Here is a 19,764-nt window from a genome sequence, read left to right on the forward strand (position 1 = left end):
GGCATTCTTGTGGTGACTGGGCTTGCCTCTCCACAAATCTCTGCTGTAACTTGGTCTAGATTGGCCAACCCCTTGTCTCCATGGAGATAGATTCAAACACTGGAATGTTAAATGGAGTCAGTGTAAAGGTGCAGTGTGTCACTTTTCTGGAGGAGAGTTCACCATCTGCTTTCCTCCACGGAGATATTGTTATTTTGTCTGAAAATGTTTCACAATGTGGCATTAAAACTCTCACGGAGACCAAACCAGGCCAAGCTACAGGTCAGATCTGTGGAGAGGCGATCCCTCTCACAGTCAGAATGTCTGTTTTTCTAGGTACGCTTGAGCTCTAAAACCATCTGATCTGTTTAATGTCATATTATGGAACATTTGAAGCAGAGCAACAAGAAGGTGATGGAGCCACAACTGAAAAGTGACATAGTGCATCTTTAAGGAATAAATACTACGTAAAAGGGCTGCACACAGTGTTGGGGAGTAACAGATTACATGTACCAGAGGTATGTAATCAGAGTACAAATGATGAGTAACTGTATTCGGTTACAGTTACTGTTTCAGTGAGTGGTAATTGGATTACAGTTACTTTGTTGAAATAAATGGATTACACAGCCGTATTTTCCTGTTTTCACATTTTGGATTAAACCAGGTCTAAAACCAGGACTAAACCAGAACTAAACCAGAACTAAAACCAGGACTAAACCAGAACTAAAACCAGGACTAAACCAGAACTAAAACCAGGACTAAACCAGGACTAAAATCAGGACTAAACCAGAATGAAATCCAGGACTAAACCAGGACTAAAACCAGGAATAAAGCAGGTCTAAAACCAGGACTAATCCAGGTCTAAAACCAGGACTAAACCAGGACTAAACCAGAACTAAAACCAGGACTAAACCAAGTTTAAAACCAGAACTAAACCAGGACTAAACCAGAACTAAAACCAGGACTAAATCAGAACTAAAACCAGGAATAAAGCAGAACTAAAACAAGGACTAAACCAGGTCTAAAACCAAGACTAAACCAGGACTAAACCAGAACTAAAACCAGGACTAAACCAGGTCAAAAACCAGGACTAAACCAGGTCTAAAACCAGGAATAAAGCAGAACTAAAACCAGGACTAAACCAGAACTAAAACCAGGACTAAACCAGAACTAAAACCAGGACTAAACCAGGATTAAAACCAGGACTAAACCAGGACTAAACCAGAATGAAAACCAGGACTAAACCAGAACTAAAACCAGGACTAAACCAGGACTAAAACCAGGACTAAACCAGAACGAAACCAGAACTAAAACCAGGACTAAACCAGAACTAAAACCAGGACTAAACCAGGACTAAAACCAGGAATAAAGCAGGTCTAAAACCAGGACTAATCCAGGTCTAAAACCAGGACTAAACCAGGACTAAACCAGGTCTAAACCAGGTCTAAAACCAGGACTAAACCAAGTCTAAAACCAGGACTAAACCAGAACTAAAACCAGGACTAAACCAGAACTAAAACCAGGTCTAAACCAGGTCTAAAACCAGGACTAAACCAAGTCTAAAACCAGGTCTAAACCAGGTCTAAAACCAGGACTAAACCAAGTCTAAAACCAGGTCTAAACCAGGTCTAAAACCAGGACTAAACCAAGTCTAAAACCAGGACTAAACCAGGACTAAACCAGAACTAAAACCAGGACTAAACCAGAACTAAAACCAGGACTAAACCAGAACTAAAACCAGGACTAAACCAGGACTAAACCAGGACAAACAATTTGAAGAGAACAAACATGAATTTTCAGGATGTGGTTGTTACATTCATGCAGTTTTAAAAAACATGACAATATCAAGTAATCCAAAGTATTCAGATTACGTTACTCATTTTAAGTAATTTAATGGATTATGTTACAAACTACATTTTGGGATATGTAATCTGTAATCTGTAGGGGAATACATTTTAAAGGTAACCTTCACAACACTGACTGCACAATATATCGCAAAATATCGATGTTGCATTATTGGCTGATGCAGTTATCAATAATGATGAACATGTTTGAATGGTAAATGAAAGCGTGTGAATTTGTCGGTTTTAAATTAGATTAACTTATTGTCCCAAAAAGTATATTACAATATCACAATAATGCAAAGCTTTGGGGGCAGGAGAGCTACTTGGCCATGCAAAAATAGTGCAGATTTGTCCTTTTGGTGCTCTTCGGTGTAGGGACCAGTCTCAAATACAAAGCAGGAAAAAAACTGAGGCACTCAAAAAGTACTAAACAATTAAAAGCCTTTAATACCACATGTTTTGTACTTTTTGAGTGCCTCAGTGTTTTTTCCTCCTTAATATCACAATAATATTCAAAACATTTCAAACCACTTTGACATCGAACATTGCATCTTTTTTTTTTTTTTTTTTTTTATTGGATCATTTGCGGCAAACAAAACATAAACCACGACTACATGAACGCATGAACAACAAGTTTGCATTCACAACTCCACTCACTGGACATATAAGACACCAAAATATAAATTAAAACAAACAAAATGCAATGCACAATCCATCAGCTGCAGAGCTCCATATTTTCCAAAACACGACTATACTCTTTTTAAAAAGTTTCTACAGTGTTGGACTGTTTAAAGTCATTGCTCCGATTATTTTACAAACCAAAATCTCTACCAGAAATACAATCACTACTTTTTTTTTTTTCTTCCTATTTATGGTCGTACAAACTAATAATAATGTTAACGAAGGCGAAAAAGTTAATGATTGTGCGAAATAAACAACAATGAGAATGAAAGAACGTAAGGATTTTTTGTTTTTCGTTTATGGTCGTACAAACTAATAATAATGTTAATAAAGGGACACATTTTATTGTTTATGATCATGCGAAATAAACAAAGAGAATGAAAGAATGTAAGTATTTTTTTGTTTTCGTTTATGGTCGTACAAATTAATAATAATGTTAACGAAGTGAAAAAGTTTATCGTTTATGATCGTGCGAAAAAAACAACAATGAGAATGAAAGAATGTAAGGATTTTTTGTTTTTGTTTATAGTCTTACAAACTAAAAATGTTGTTAATGAAGGCAAAAAAGTTGATCATGTATGATCATGTGAAATAAACAATGAGAATGAAAGAATGTAAGGATTTTTTGTTTTTGTTTATGGTCGTACAAACTGATAATAATGTTAATGAAGATGAAAAAGTTCATTGTTTATGATCGTGGGAAACAAACAATGAGAATTAAAATCCCATTACGTCTTTATCGATATCGTTCAGTCCCACTGTACGATCTACACTAGTACTGACGGTGTGTGTGTTGTACTGTTCTCCTGCACTATTTCTAAATCACTGTGGTGTGTGTTGTTTGGTCCAGATCAGATCAGTGTGTACAGGAGCGTAATCAGAGTACAAATTAGTGTATTCAGTTACAGTTACTGTTTCAGTGAGTGGTAATTGGATTACAGTTACTTTGTTGAAATGAATGGATTACACGGCGAAATTTTCCTGTTTTCACATTTTGGGCTAAACCAGGACTAAAACCAGGACTAAACCAGGACTAAACCAGGACTAAACCAGGACTAAACCAGGACTAAATCAGGTCTAAACCAGGACTAAACCAGGACTAAACCAGGTCGAAACCAGGACTAAATCAGGTCTAAACCAGGACTAAACCAGGTCGAAACCAGGAGTAAAACCAGGACTAAACCAGGACTAAACCAGGACTAAACCAGGTCGAAACCAGGACTAAAACCAGGACTAAACCAAGACTAAAACCAGGACTAAACCAGGACTAAACCAGGACTAAACCAGGTCAAAACCAGGACTAAAACCAGGACTAAACCAAGACTAAAACCAGGACTGAACCAGAACTAAACCAGGTCTAAACAATATGACACTAACAGTAGGATGGACATACTTTAAGCCAGCAGTGAGCTCATATAAAAAAAATCATTTCTCTATCAATAATATTATTAATTTGTTTAAGGAAAGACTGGACTTTTGATTTTCTTTTAGCAGATAAAACATCTTGTGTTAAGATTCTGGTCTTTGCTTCTCTACAGTAAATAAAAGTCTGTTCATGGAGACTTGGGCTCAACAGACAATTTGAAGAGAACAAACAAGAATTTTCAGGATGTGGTTGCTACAGTCATGTAGTTTTAAAAAGCAAGACAATATCAAGTAATCCAAAATACTCAGATTACATTACTCACTTTAAGTAATTAAATGGATTATGTTACAAACTACATTTTGGAGTATGTAATCTGTAATCTGTAGGGGAATACATTTTAACCTTCCCAACACTGCAGACAGGTGAGTGTACGAGGAGCAAACCCAGTGTCCAGCTTCCACCTCCTCACAGAACAATAATGAGAGTGTGTATGATCCTTGGACGCTGCTCAGGGCTCCAGCAGGATCAAAACGGCGGCACACTGGACTGTAGTGTTGGGGCTGGTCACACTGTCCAGACTCTTGACTCGGTGACCTCTGTGACCTCTGTGACCTCTGTGTGCACACGTGTGTTCTTGTGACAGCTGCGGCGGTGTGCTGACAAAGAAGAGCTCTAACACAGAATGGATTTTTTTTGGAGCTTTCTACTGTAATATAATATGCAAAAAATACATTAAAAAAAAGAAACATGCCTGAAGAGGTTTTAGATGTCATCCATGCATTTTTGAGTAATCTAGTGATCTCAAAGCCTCCTTACAGTTCGCAGTATGAGTCTGTCTAAAACTCTACTTTTGACAAACCAGATACAATCGTAGTAACAGTTATTTTTAACCGTATTTTTCGCACAATAGGGTGCTGTTAAAAGACTTTAATTTCATCCAAAAACGACTGCGCGCCTTATAATCCAGATGCCTTTTATATGAATTTATTCTTAGGCTACATTCACACTGCACCTGAAGTGACCCAAATTCGATTTTTTGGCCCCTATTTTCCTGTATCTGATCTTTTAATGACAGTCTGAACCACACAGATCCGATTTTTTCAAATGTGACCCAGGACACTTGGATATGTGCTCCTAAAACTGATACATATCTGATCTTTTGACATGTGACTTCAGTTGGAACGGTCAAAGTGCATTCATCCACCTACACGTTATCAACAAGACACAAATGTACACAAACCTCGTCACATGAAAATTGTTAATGAACTCCGTGTCACTGAAGTGAAGCACATCACCACTCACCACTCTTGGCTCCGTCTCCACATCCACATGTTCCTTTTGACGGATGTTGCTGCCGCTGTCCCACAAAACACCACGGCCAAAACCCTCGTCCTTCTCCTTCTCAATCTCCTCTTTAAAACAAGTAAGTTGTTCATGTTCTGGCTCCGGTACGAGAGGAACTTTAAAATCTCCAGGTGCTCGATGCTGTGTCCATGTTTGGACAACTTCTGTAAACACAGAGCACGCTCGCTGAGGTTGACGTCGTCGTGTCTCCAGTGCACATGTGGGACACTTTTGGGACGTTTAATGTTCACACTGGAGATCACATACAAGTCGCATTTAATTGGAAATGTGAACGACCTCGCAAAAACATTGGATTTCACAAACAAAAAGTGAATTGAGCATGAAGCCCTGCAGTCTGAAGGGAGCCTTAGTACGACTTTAGTAAAGTACAAAGCCGCTCCACTTGCAGCATTCCGGCTCCTGTAGTCAGGAGCATCAGGAATAATACAGACTGTGATTCCTTTTAATATCAAAATGCACCTGTCAAGAGACACGCATGCAATGCCCACTTTAAACTCAAGGCGATTATATTATATTATAAGTTAAAGTGTGAGCTGCGTGGGAGCAGTGGATGAGAGAAGAAGAACACACATTCACCAAGACAGGGAGACAGCGCCGAGCCACTTACTCTGCCAACGGATCATGGACGCCCGGGCTAAGGATCAGTATCAACTGTGGTCCGAGCTTTCACCAAGACCAGAATCATCACTGAACTGCCAGGGAATAGAAACCACACTGACTCGGATAATGACAGAGGGATGTGGGCGTGATGGACGCTGGAATCGCCCAACTGTTTCAACTATTATGACTTATTGTGAATATGCAACAATTTAGCGTCTCAGACAGGATTTATTTTACGCGTTACAACTGCACAAAGTTGAGAGTTATTGTGAATGTGTTAAATAAAGTTTGACTAACTGTTGTGTTTCGTTTAATGCGCCTTATAGTCCGGTGCCGTTTATATGTGAAAAAAGTTCAAAAACAGACCATTCAATGACAGAGCGCCTTATAATCCAGAGCCCCTGTAGTGCGGGAAATACAGTAGTAGTAACAGTGCAGTAGTTGTTGTTTTCGGCAGATAAGTCATTTTCAAACCAATAACAGGTGACATGCTGATCTAAATATGTTCTGTGTTACAGTTAATACCCATTCCAAGTGTCATTTTTCCTCTTGAAGGGTCTTAAAGTGGACGTTTGTTCTTGTGTACTGAGAGTCCTGTTTGTCCCTGTTGACACAAATCAACTCTAGGCAGATTTGTTTTTATTAAATGAAGAGGTGTTATTCATAAAGCTGGTTACTCATGTTCCTCTCATATTTTTCCACAGGAGTGTACTGTTTACGCAGCAGTGGAAGAAGTACTCAATTTTGTTACTTAAGTAAAAGTACAGATACTAGAGCAAAAAAAGAAAAGAAAAGAAAAAGTATTGGTAGCACTTTGATAACTCCTCCTTATTAAGCATTTATTAAGCATGTTACATTAAGCAGTTAGCCTTGTAATTATTTCTCATCAGTTAATCATTTATAGATGTTTATGTTAATGCTTTGTTCATGGGGAAGAATCCATCTTACAGACATTAGTTAAACATTATTTAATGATGCAAAAGTTTCAGCACTTTACAGAGCATTATTCATTCACTTCATACTCAGTGTTATTAAACTACTACTGTAGCCACCATCACTCACGCACACACACCACTTTCATACTAGGCAATGAGGGTGAAGTGCCTTGCTTAAGGGCACAACAACAGTTTTTGTGACTGGCGCCCCTCTGTTGCACCTGATTTTCCCAGTGTCTCCCATCCAAGTACTGACCAGGCCCAGCCCTGCTGAGCTGCTGAGATCTGACAGGATCAGATCTCAGAAGATGATCCCATCAGCTTCTGACACATTGGTTCATCATCTGTTCACACTTACCTCTTCATTTTTTTCAAGTGCTTTAATCGTTTGTAAATACATTATTTCATGTCTTCAGTCATCATTAGTAAATCATTACTAATTCATTACTACTCATCAACTATCAATATTTAAAAGTGTTATGCAGATTTATCACATTCTTAACCCACATACTGAACTAATGAATTGTTAGTCATTTGTTAATGGGATATTTCCCAGTACTGATCAGTTACTCAGCACTTGTACATGGTCGTTAGAACAGGTTCAACACGAGGTGTTTACGCTCACCACATGATGATCACCCTTCATGGACACAATGTGTTCTTCTAAAGGGACACTTGTCTATTCTTTACAAAACATTATCAAATGACTTGTTAAGGTTCACTCACGATTAACTCATCAGTTATAACTGGTTACTGAAGTATTTTGTGGGAGATCTTCTAAAGTGAGAATTGTTTGTGCTCTACTAAACATTTACAAATGAGGTTTGTATTAATATGTAAAAATAAATTGGACATGTCATGAAACCATAGAGGGAAAGAAAAGAACAGACATTGAATTGGTTGTATTGAACACTCTTTTCAACAGAAGAGAATAGAATATACATCCATTTAAATGGACAAACTTATAATACAACAAAATCACACATTCCAAGTATTAACTGAACTGAAATAAATGCCAATTAAAAAAAAAAAGAAAAGAAAAGAAAAAAGTCCACATGTGCACATCTACCTGTGCTGCATCACTTCTTTTTTAATGGAAGAAGTTTGTGTTGAGTTTGCCACACGACGGAGCAAAATAATAGAAGTAGGCCTAATCATATGTTTGTGTGTGTTTGTGTTGTAGCATGTTGTGTTGTACCTCTGTAAAAAGGAAGAACCACTGGAGTGATTTTGCTCTGTCTCTCTCATGTAGAAGTTTAACACAATGAGAGTGAAAAGTGTGAAATCCCCCAAGTGTTGAATGAAGGCATCACCAATCACCAAATCAACAGATCCCAGGATAAGCAGACGATCACAGATATGATGAATGTCACTGAAAAATAAACTGAAAGAAACATTTTAATAAACGTTTAACTACATTTAACTGTTTTAAGGCTTATTTAAATGAATATTTATTGCAAACCTCTTTACTGTTTTTAAATTCTAAACATGAAATAAAAATGAAATCACACTATGAACTACATCAGTGTAACTCGGCACAGAGCAGAGGATTAGGGGCAGGTAAATGGAGTTCCAGTGAGGGGTTGAAATGAATTGTCGACATGTTTTATGTAGTTTCTCACCTGTACGGTCGGTTTCAATAAATTAGTTTTTTCAAGGACTTTATGTGATGCTTATACCTTCTTAAGATTAGACCAAGACCATCACTTATTTATTTCGGACTCTTGTGACTTGCAAAGCATAGATATGGTATTGAATATTGTTTTTTTGTTTTTGTTTTTTTTCTGTCCCTGTTGTACTGTTGTGGTTTTATTACTGTCCAGTCTTGAATGTCTTAAGTCATGCAAAATGTAATAATTTCACACTGTTTTGTAAAGAATAGACAAGTGTCCCTTTAGAAGAACACATTGTGTCCATGAAGGGTGATCATCATGTGGTGAGCGTAAACACCTCGTGTTGAACCTGTTCTAACGACCATGTACAAGTGCTGAGTAACTGATCAGTACTGGGAAATATCCCATTAACAAATGACTAACAATTCATTAGTTGAGTATGTGGGTTAAGAATGTTATAAATTTGGGTGCAACATAACACTTTTACATATTAATAATTGATGAGTACTAATGAATTAGTAATGATTTATTAATGATGACTGAAGACATGAAATTATGTATTTACAAACGATTAAATCACGTGAATAAATGAAGAGGTAAGTGTGAACAAATGATGAACCAATGTGTTAAATAATGTTTAACAAATGTCTGTAAGATGGACTTGTTCATCATGAACAAAGTATTAACATAAACATCTATAAATGATTAACTGATGAGAAGTAACTATGAGGTAACTGCTTACTAAAGATTAACAAATGTATTAAGTACAAGTGGAATAAACCTAAATTATGCATTAACATATATATATTATGAATGATTAACTGATGAGAAATCATTAAGAGTTAACCGTTTACTAATGATTAACAAATGTGTTAAATCATGCTTAATAAATGCTTAATAAGGAGGAGTTATTATAAAGTGCTGCCAAAGTATTGAAGTACTCACTTAAAAAATGACTTAAAGAGTAAAACGTACACACAGATTTTGAGACTAAACTTAACTGATCTCATGTAAAAGTAAAAAGTATCTACACTACCGTTCAAAAGTTTGGGGTCACCCAGACAATTTTGTGTTTTCCATGAAAAGTCACTTATTTACCACCAGGAGTTGTAAAATGAGTAGAAAATATAGTCAAGACATTGACAAGGTTAGAAACAATGATTTGTATTTGAAATAATAATTTTTTCCTTCAAATTTTGCTTTCGTCAAAGAATCCTCCATTTGCAGTAATTACAGCATTGCAGACTTTTGATATTCTAGTTGTTCATTTGTTGAGGTAATCTGGAGAAATTTCTCCCCACACTTCTAGAAGCCCCTCCCACAAGTTGGATTGGCTGGATGGACACTTCTTGTGTACCATACGCTCAAGCTGCTCCCACAACAGCTCAGTGGGGTTTAGGGTGAGGGTGAGGATTGCACAAGGGTTTTCTAATCATCCATTGGCCTTTTGACGCAGTGAGCAAACACATTGTACCATTAAAACACTGGAGTGACAGTTGCTGGAAATGAGCCTCTATACACCTATGTAGATATTGCACCAAAAACCAGACATGTGCAGCTGGAATAGTCATTTACCACATTAGCAATGTATAGAGTGTATTTCTGATTAGTTTAAAGTTATCTTTATTGAAAAAAACAGTGCTTTTCCTTCAAAAATAAGGACATTTCTAAGTGACGCCAAACGTTTGAACGGTAGTGTAGTTAAAATGTGCTCCAGTAAAGTACAGATACCTACATGTTTTACTGAAGTATAGACAGGGCTGAGCGAGAAGGAAAAAAAAGAATCACAGTTTTCGATTTTTGATTTGATCTTCTTCCATCTTATTGAAAAGACAGAGAGGCATAAAGAGCAGAGTGTCATGATCTCTACAGTTTCTTTTTTCTTTTTTTGTTGATAGGACCTATATTTAAGACTTGTAAAGATTTAAGTCAAAACTTGTGAAACGTGATTACTCCTGAGGAAACAGAGGCACACTGTGAGTCCTCGTCAGCACCAGGAGCTCTTTTATTTAGCTTTATTATCAAGATGGACCAATGCTGAGCTTGCGATCTATTGATCTTATGATTTTTGGCACAGCTCTAAGTTTAGAACTCTGCTTCTTTGACTTTGTTGCGTTGTTCCAGCAGTGTGTATAAGCCTCACTTTGGACCATCAGCTCTCTGCTCTGTGTGCGGCTCATGAAGAAGTGGTGGATCAATCTGTGTGCTGACAGGACTGAGCTCTGTCTGTCCTCTCTGTTCCATTTCTGTCTTAAAAATATTTTCTAAAGACGTGCTCGTGAGCAAGAAACCATGCAGCAGGTTAAAAGCTCAGATGACACTATGTTCTGATTTGTGTCATAATGTTGTTTCCTCATCTCACACACACCTGGACTTGTGTTTTGTTTCTGTAAAGGAAATTAAAATATTATGTTTTTATTTTATTTCTTTTAGGCTCTGTTCAGACTGCAGGGCTTAACGCTCAATTCAGATTTTTTTGTGAAATCTGATGTTTTTGCGAAGTCATTCACATTTCCAATTAAATGTGACTTGTGTGTGACTCCAGTGTGAACATTAAACGTCCCAAAAGTGTCCCACATGTGACACTGGAGACACGTCGACGTCAACCGCAGCGAGCGTCTCTGTGTTTACAGAAGTTGTCCAAACATGGACGCAGCATTGAGCACCTGGAGATTTTAAAGTTCCTCTTGTACCGGAGCCAGAACATGAACAACTTACTTGTTTTAAGGAGGAGATTGAGAAGGAGAAGGACGAGGTTTTTGGCCGTGGTGTTTTGTGGGACAGTGTCTGTTGAAAGGAACGTGTGGATGTGGAGACGCAGACAAGAGTGGTGAGTGGTGATGTGCTTCACTTCAGTGACACAGAGTTCATTAACAATTTTCGCCTACTTCAGCGCAGAATAGTGAAGTTTGTGGCTTGTTGATAACGTGTAGGTGGATGAATGCACTTTGACCGTTCAGACTGAAGTCACATGTCAAAAGATCAGATATGTATCAGTTTCAAGTTCCAAGTGTCCTGGGTCACATTAGAAAAAATGGAAAACGGATCTGTGTGGTTCAGACTGTCATTAAAAGATCAGATACAGGTCACATAGGGGCCAAAAAATCAGATTTGGGTCACTTCAGGCTGCAGTGTGAACGCAGCCTTAGAAACCACATTTGGTCTTGTAACTGAAACTCAGGTAACTGGGAAAGACCCTTCAAATGTAAATGCTTCTGTTCCTTTTACTTACTAATCTTATGTGGAAGCAAGTTTGTCAGAAAGTGATCAAGGCAGGTGAATCTGGACACAAATCAGATGGAGCAGTTGGCTTTCAGACCTCTGTCTCTCCTATTACTCCACATGTGACATCGTGCTCAGGAAGGCCAACAGAAACTCATCTGGCCACACCTCAGTACAAGTCGTCACCTTCTCACATTGAAATGGGTGTACTCTGATCATTTCAACCAGTATAAACTTGGTGCTTGTATCATTCGGGGTCTGACGTCGAGGGGTCTTGCTGCTTGTTGTTCTGTCGGACCTGATTCTTGCAAGAAATAAACTCTGCGTCTTCATCAGTGTCGACAAACAGAGTCTTTTTCCACAACAATTTATTCACACATGTTTAACACACAAACCCTGCACATTTAGGTTGAGTTCTTCCCTTCAACATGAAAACACTCTTCCACCTTGTGATGTCATGTAGTAATACAGGACGTGCTCCACTGTGTTTTTAAACTCCACACACCTTCACTAGAATGCAAATGATTGTTTTTCTCAGATACCCACGATTACAAAATCTGTCAAAGTCAAAATAGAAGTGGTGTACTTCCTGTGTGCAGAACCAGTCAAATGCAGCGTACTGTTGGTTATCGAGCCGTGGCTGCATGGAACGCACTGCCAGTAATTATGATGTTTGAAAATACCAAAAAGCTATTTCAAAAAAAAGTTAAAACAGTTCCTTTTTACATAATGATTACTTGCTGTTTATTTATGTATTATTGTTATTGATATCTGTTTTAATTGTTTATTTGTACATTTTATTTATTACTTTTCCTGTACATTGAGCTTTCATGTCTTGTTATTGTGTGTGTGTGTGTGTCTCTGTGTGTGAAGTTTATGTGTTATACAACAATTTCTATGTAATGAATTTGTAGCTAATGAGGATCTTAATAAACTCAACTAACTAAACTAAACTAAACTAGAATCATTTGGATGAGCCCACAGAAGGACGTATCATTGCCTCAGCCCTGGAATTGTTCATCTCTACTGAACTAAAGTTAAAATCAGCTGTTTGCACGAAAACACCACTTCATGACATCACAAGGTGGAACACTGCATTTTCAGCTTTGGAGATGCAGACAGACTAATAATAAAGATTTACTCAAACATGTGTGAATGAAACAAAACACAAGTCCAAGTCTGTGTCAGATGAGGAAATGACAATAGTTTCACTCTTTCCCCCTCGCTCAGTTTTGCCTCCTTCTCTTTCTCTCACTCTCACTCTCCCTCTCTTTCTTTCACTCTCACTCTCTCTCTGTCTCTCACTCTCTCTCTCTCTTTCTCTCTCTCCTTTTCCCACTTCTCTTCTACTCTCTCTTCATTTTTCTCTCTCTTCTCACTCTCTCTTTTCCTTTCCCATCTTTCCCTCTCTCCTTTCACCCCCCCTTCATTCTCTCCTCCTCTCATCTCTCTCCCTCCTTTTCTTCTCTATAATCTCTTTCTCCTCTTTCTCTCTTCTATATCTCTGTCCTCCCCTCTCTCTCCCTCTTCTTCCCTCCTTTCCTCTTTCACCTCTTTCTCTCTCCATCATCTTCCCTTACTCTTCTCTTCTTCTTGCTTTTCCCTCGTCTTTCTCTCCTCCTCTGCTCTGGTGTAGGGTGGTGACCTGTGGGCTCATTACTTGGTTGGAGTGGACATCTGAGACAGCGCTCACTTTTAATGAGGCCGCAGCACGCCTCGCTCCTCCAACCATCCTTCCACACTTTAGGAACTATCTCTTTCACACCAGACAATTACTGGCTCTAAACTGGCCCATTACTGACTGTCCACTGTCCCCGGCTCCTGTCCCCAGGTCCTCACAGCACGAGCAGAGGGTCTCATGGTTATACAGTTAATGGGCTTCTGTTTAAATGTGTGTGGTTGTGTGTGTGCTGTTTGGCCTTACACATGCTCTGGAGGATCTGCTTTGGCGTCTCATGATGTAGAACCACACAAACATGTGGTTGTCATGGTTATGGCAGAAATGTCTTAAGACAGTCTGCTGATGAGGATTGGACTCTATACTCTCTCTCTCTCTCTCTCTCTCTCTCTCTCTGTGTATACATACATATATATATATATATATATATATATATATATATATATATATATATATATATATATATATATATGTATACACTACTTGTGATGCAACAAAATACACAGTGAGGGTTTTGTGAGACAGAGGCTACGATCAGGACTATGAGGATATATTGTGTGTTTTCTTTCCAGATATCTACTCACATCAGAGTAATCAGAGCTCCAATAAAAGTAACTGTAACAAGCTGCCTGGATGTAACATCTGATTTGGAATTTGAAGTTAAGTTAAGTCCTGTGAGCTGGACATTTGTGTCTCTCTGAACAGAGTTCTGGACATGCTCAGTCTGGGCTGGTTCTCACTGAAAAAGATCAGAAAACTCAGAATGTCATTTGAATCTGGTCAAAGTGTCACAGCAGCAGAACAAGATGAAAAATCGAATTTAAGTTACATTCAGCTGAAAGAAAAGCACAGAAATCTTTCCTGTCCACAGATGCACAAGCTCATACCTTCTGCACATTTTTCACAAACTAGTTTGTATTGATGCTAGTTGATGTTTTGGTTCATTTGGGTGTTTTATTTTTGACAACAATCCAGTGACTCCAAAATGGATTCTTGTGAGTTTATGAACTCCCAGATATCGTGAGAATCCATCTTGCTGTTTAACAAAACATGAAATAATGCACAAAGTCTGGTCATGTCTGTGAAGTAAACACAATGAGGTAATATTGTCTACATAAAGATTTAATTATATGTCCAGTTGGAAGACAAACCAACTGTGACTCAAATAACACCACTGTAACTGTACTGTCAAATACTCAAGTAGGAGTAAACACGTACAATTGTACTAAAGATTAAATGTAACTGAGTACTGTGCAGCTGTGCTTCCTCAGGACACTGGCCCTTCAGATCTCTTTTATAAAAATGATTGTTGGCATTTGGATCCTTCCTTGAGGCTGATTAAACTCACATCAGAGGTGAGTTGTGTGTGTAAAAGTGCACATGTGTGCGATGTTTTTAGTCGTGTGACCCTGGGCGGGTCAGTACAGCTAATGTTATTAACCTGCTTCTGCCTGATGGCTCCTCACACGCCCCAGGACACAGGCTGTTTATGAAGCTGATGTCAGCACCTCTGTCAGCACCCACCCCCCTCCTCACCCCCACCCCCCTCACTCTGTTCACACGCTCCACTCACCTTTAAAAGCTCAAATGTCTTGGCTCTAAAATGAGATCCTATTTTTTACTTTGTCTGGAATTTTCCGTAGTATGGCATTAAATGTTCCATCTTTCATTTATTCAATTGTACTTTTGTATTGTTCAAAAATGCCTTGACAATAAAGCTTTCAGAATGTGAGTGGGCTTGTCTTTCCTGAGATCTGACCTGTACTCTGGTGTCTCATGTCTCCTGAAAATGTCTCCATGGAGATCCATATGTTTAAATTTGCATTAGGTGCCTTTTTTATTGAAGAGTCTCCCTGCTTTCCTCTCTGGAGATACCTTTGCATTGCCTGGAATGCTTCAGAGTATGGCATTAAACTTCTCTGTCTCCATGGCAACAAGCAGGTTATGTCACCAAGCCAAGTTAGGGGTTGGATCTGTGGAGAGGCGAGTTGTGCTAGAATGTGTTAAAGAAGGACTAAATCTACATGTTGTGCTACTAAACTGTGAATCTAGTGCATGGTGCAGGTGTTTGGTGTGTTATTCTCTGTTCTGACTCACTGTTTGTTTGCTGTGGTGTTCTGTTTGGTACATGTGGGTCTGGTCAAGTGGTAACGGAGGGAAACAGGGGCAGATTTTTGACATTCAAATGTCTCTTATTCAGAAACTAGAGGGACTATTGAAATAAGTAAAGTATCAGAATGTAGGAAAGAGTTACACTCCAACAGGGTCAAGTTAAACCTGTGATATTCTTTCAAGTTGTTGACAAAAAATTTAAAAACTCATGTCGGTAATGGAGGGAATGAAATATGCAGCACTTTTTGGGCAATAAATCCAAACAGTGATAACTCTTGGTTCTCACTTCCATATCCTTAACAAACTGGTTTGAATATTTACTTCATATAGTTTTCTACCATATGGTACAAGATTAGGTTGAAAAACCTCTTACTTTTTGACTCATGAGATTTTTTATTAAGAAAGATCATGGTAACGGAGGGAAAAGTAACGGAGGAAAATTGTGCAAACAAGTAGAAGGTGCATGATTTTACATCATTTGTCGCTTTTTTCTTCCGAATACTTTAATATTACTTCAAAATGAAAGGAAACTATTTCTATAAAATATGTCAGTCCTTCCAAGCAAATTTTTTTCATTTTAAATACTTTTTTTTTTTGAAAAATCCTGTCCCTTCATCAACAGTTCAAAGATGGAATAACACAAGATATGATGAAATACATCCATTTTTTTTACATGATTTGCAGGTCTTGAAATTTGGGAAATAATTTTTGTTCCATGTTTCATACATGGTCTGTTTAAAACGTATGGAACTTTAGAACCAAAAATGGTACAGAAAAAAGGTCAACAGTTTCATAAACTAGAGTACATATGTATCTGTTGAATACATTTTTATATCAGATGCATTAACTTGAATTTTTGGCCTTGATGTTTACTTCTGCTTGACCGGGCCCATGTGCAGCTTCACATTCAAAAACACTCAAACGTTTAGCGATGGTAATGTCATACTGTGTAACATTCCAGGCTGAGCACGCAGGTAGTGGAGCACCTATCTGCAAAGTTACATAGTGCAGCTTTAATGTCATAATATTAGAGACAAAACAATCTCCAGTGTGTCCTGTAGTACCAGCGTGCACCGTCACCCCTCTATCAGGCCGGTAGAGGTGGAGCTGTGATGGAGGTGTGCTCATTCACAGCTCCACCAAAGCTCCACTCCAGAAAATGACCCACAGCTCCATCATAGCTTCCTTTCACCACAGTGTTGCTTTGTCATAACCCAGATGGAAAGAAATGGGGAAAAAAAGTGATTTTAAATTTCATAAACATGACCTGTGTCATGAGAAGATAAACTTCACTCATAACAATTGTAATACTGTAACTTCTTGGGTTCTTGAGTACATAAAAAGACAAATCAATTAAACAACAAACAATTATCCAATCAGAAAGCAGAATGAGCCTCACACGACTCTCTCATTTGTGTTGCAAGTTTCAATGGTGAAATCCAGTTGGTTTAAACCTAAAATGTCTCTCTGTTCTGAATTTTCACTAAACCCCAGGACCTGCTCCAGTCATGAGTCAGTGCTAGTGCAGCCTCTGCAGCTCAGGAAGGGAATTCTGGAGGTTCTGAGTTTTCACATGAGGCCTGTCCATAAACTGTCCATAAACACACAGGTTCAGTTGTGTTTGTTGCACTCTAACACTGCAGGCTACATCCACGTCCTTTAAATGAATGTGGGCTTTGACTCTCTCCCTCTCCATATGGATGAGCGGGCAGTGCCAGGCTGCCTCTCCACTGGCATCTGTCCGCCCTGAAAGCAGCCCTCACACTGGGGCTGGACACAGAGGCTTTTCCCAGGGACGTCCAGGTTCTGTGCTCATGTAGCAGCCCAGAACAAAGGGCTCATTCAGGGGGAGGTGTACTGTGTGCTGCTTCTCTGATCAATATCCCATTACAGAGGACGGCCTGTGTTGTTGTGTGTGTGTGTGTGTGTGCGTGTGTGTGTGTGTGTGTGTGTGTGTCTGACAGGGCTGGCCTGGACAGATGTGCTCTCTCTCCTCTTCCACATCACTTCCTTTAGCTGTGTTCAAGTGGAACTAAACTTGAAATCTTCTTTTCTGTACATGGTGTTTTAATAGCATTTTCTATTGTTCTTATCCTTCTTTTTTCACAATTCTAGTGCAAACTAGCTAGATTTGCAGCTCTGTGGTCAAAACAATGTGATCTTCCTCCAGTGGCCACTGCATTGTTAAGTACAATGTGACATCACGCAGCACTGCCCTGATAGCAGCTACTTGACTGGATTACACCTGTCTGTAGGGGCGGGGTTTGTAGTGTGTTTGTCCAATCACACAGTTCCTCTTACCTCCAGACCCCTCCCCCCTCCTTCCCCCCTCACTCTCCCCTTTAGTCCTCCAGACCCCCACCCCTCCTCCTCCCCCCTCACTTTCCCCTTTAGTCCTCCAGACCCCGCCTTCCCACTCTCCCCTTTAGTCCTCCAGACCCTGCCCCCTCTTCCTCCCCCCTTTAGCCCTGCAGGTTCTTCCCAGTTTAGCAGCTCTATTTAAAATGTGGTTGTGGGCGGAGTTTAGGTGCAGTGTTGTCTAGAGCCCGACCGATATGGATATTTTTGCATCACATTCTAACTACTAGTGATGGGTATTCCAGTTTTTTTTTTTTTTTTTTTTTTTTTTGGAGAACCGGCTCTTTTGGCTCGGCTCACTAAAGCAGCTGGCTCTTTCGGCTCCCAAGCGACTCTTGAGATTGTTTTGTTGCAAGCAGGACTAAACCAGAACTGAACCAGGACTGAGTGTCGGGACTCGGTTTCTATCTTTCTCCTTCACTCGAGCCCAAGATTAGTCCTGGTTTATTAATTTTATGCTGAACTGCAGCCAAATATGCACTTTTTTTTTATCCGATGCACACGCAGATTTCTGAAAGTTTTGTTTTTAGCCACTGCTGCTGTCAAACTACAGGTCTACATGCGGCATGAAGAGAAAAAGTGAGAAAAAGAGAAAACACGGCTCCCAATAAGAAACATGCTCCCGTTGTTTGTTCTAAGAGCCGCTTCGATCGCAACCGAGCCATAACTCCTAGCTAGTAAACTATCGCTATTAGCCTTTAGCAATAAATGCTGCGCTCCGCGGTAATTAATTATATGCATAAATGTGGATCATTCACACGTCTATTCACAGCTCATTTACATATCAATGCTGGTCCAGTAACAAATATACGGCCAATGTAATCACTTTACAATAGACCAATAGAAAACAGTCTGTTTATGTGCGGGAGCTACAGCAGCTAACCGCTAACAAAACCTAAACTAGCTTCAAAGTCGATGTATTTCCAACACTCACCGCTCACACAGGCTCCTCCTCACATCACACGTCTGCACTAATAAAAGTCCTTTTAATCCAGACTCAAACCGATTGTTCGAAAAAGAATATAATCTCAGTGTTGTACCGCTGCGGGTGTAAACAAACACACGCGAGTGAAGTGACGTCACTCTGGGGGTGTGTTCAGGGACAGTACGGACACAGACAAATTACACCGCAGATAAATACTGATGCGGAGGCACATATGAGGACATTTATCTGTCTGTAAATTGGATTAAATGAACAGAATGTAGAGAGTCTAAGCTTTATAACGAGGTATAACATGCCCACGTGAAATATCGGCCCATATCAGCAAGCATATCGGCCGATAGCCGATATGTCTCCAGGTGCCCATATTGGCCGATAATATCGGCCAGCCGATATATCGGTCAGGCTCTAGTGTTGTCCAATCACAGGCCTCCCTCAACAAAGACATCTTCACGAATACCTTTTCATTGGTTGTTTCCATTCCGTAGCCTGTGCGTGGGAAAAGAGGAAGAAAACGTGATGCGATCTGGGTGTTGAACTGTTGAGAAAGAGTTCAGTCCAGTGGAGATGGACACACACGTGGACGAGGGGACATGTTGTTTAGAAGTGACTAGATCTTTGGACGCCATCGGCATCGTCTCATTCAGCGCACTTAGATGTTAGGTGTTATGCAAACTAGTGCAATTAAACTTAAATTGAAAAAAAAAAAGAAAAAGAAAAACGTTTGGAATATGTATCATGCGTTTGACCCCCACCAGAAAAGTGACATAGTGCAGCTTTAATCCTGAGCCTGCATGTTTATCTGAGGGGCAGAGACACATCCAAGGGTAACACTATTAGCCACAATTAAATGATTAATGTATTTACAGAGAACTGTGCATGTGAGAAGAGGCGGGTCTGTGAGGTGGGGGGTTCTATGCCCTTGAGACGTGAGTGTAGTGCTAATGCCCCCCCCCCCCCCCCGCTTCTCAGACCTCCTGTGATTGGCTGAGAACAGGCGGAGTTTGAAGCTGATCAGCTGAGCAGAGAGGGGCTTGCACTCAGAACGTACTGCAGTCTGGACGATGGACC

Source organism: Boleophthalmus pectinirostris, unplaced genomic scaffold, assembly GCF_026225935.1.
Source record: "Boleophthalmus pectinirostris isolate CB_2022bp ecotype Guang Dong unplaced genomic scaffold, ASM2622593v1 HiC_scaffold_4, whole genome shotgun sequence".
Classification (NCBI taxonomy): Eukaryota; Metazoa; Chordata; class Actinopteri; order Gobiiformes; family Gobiidae; genus Boleophthalmus; species Boleophthalmus pectinirostris.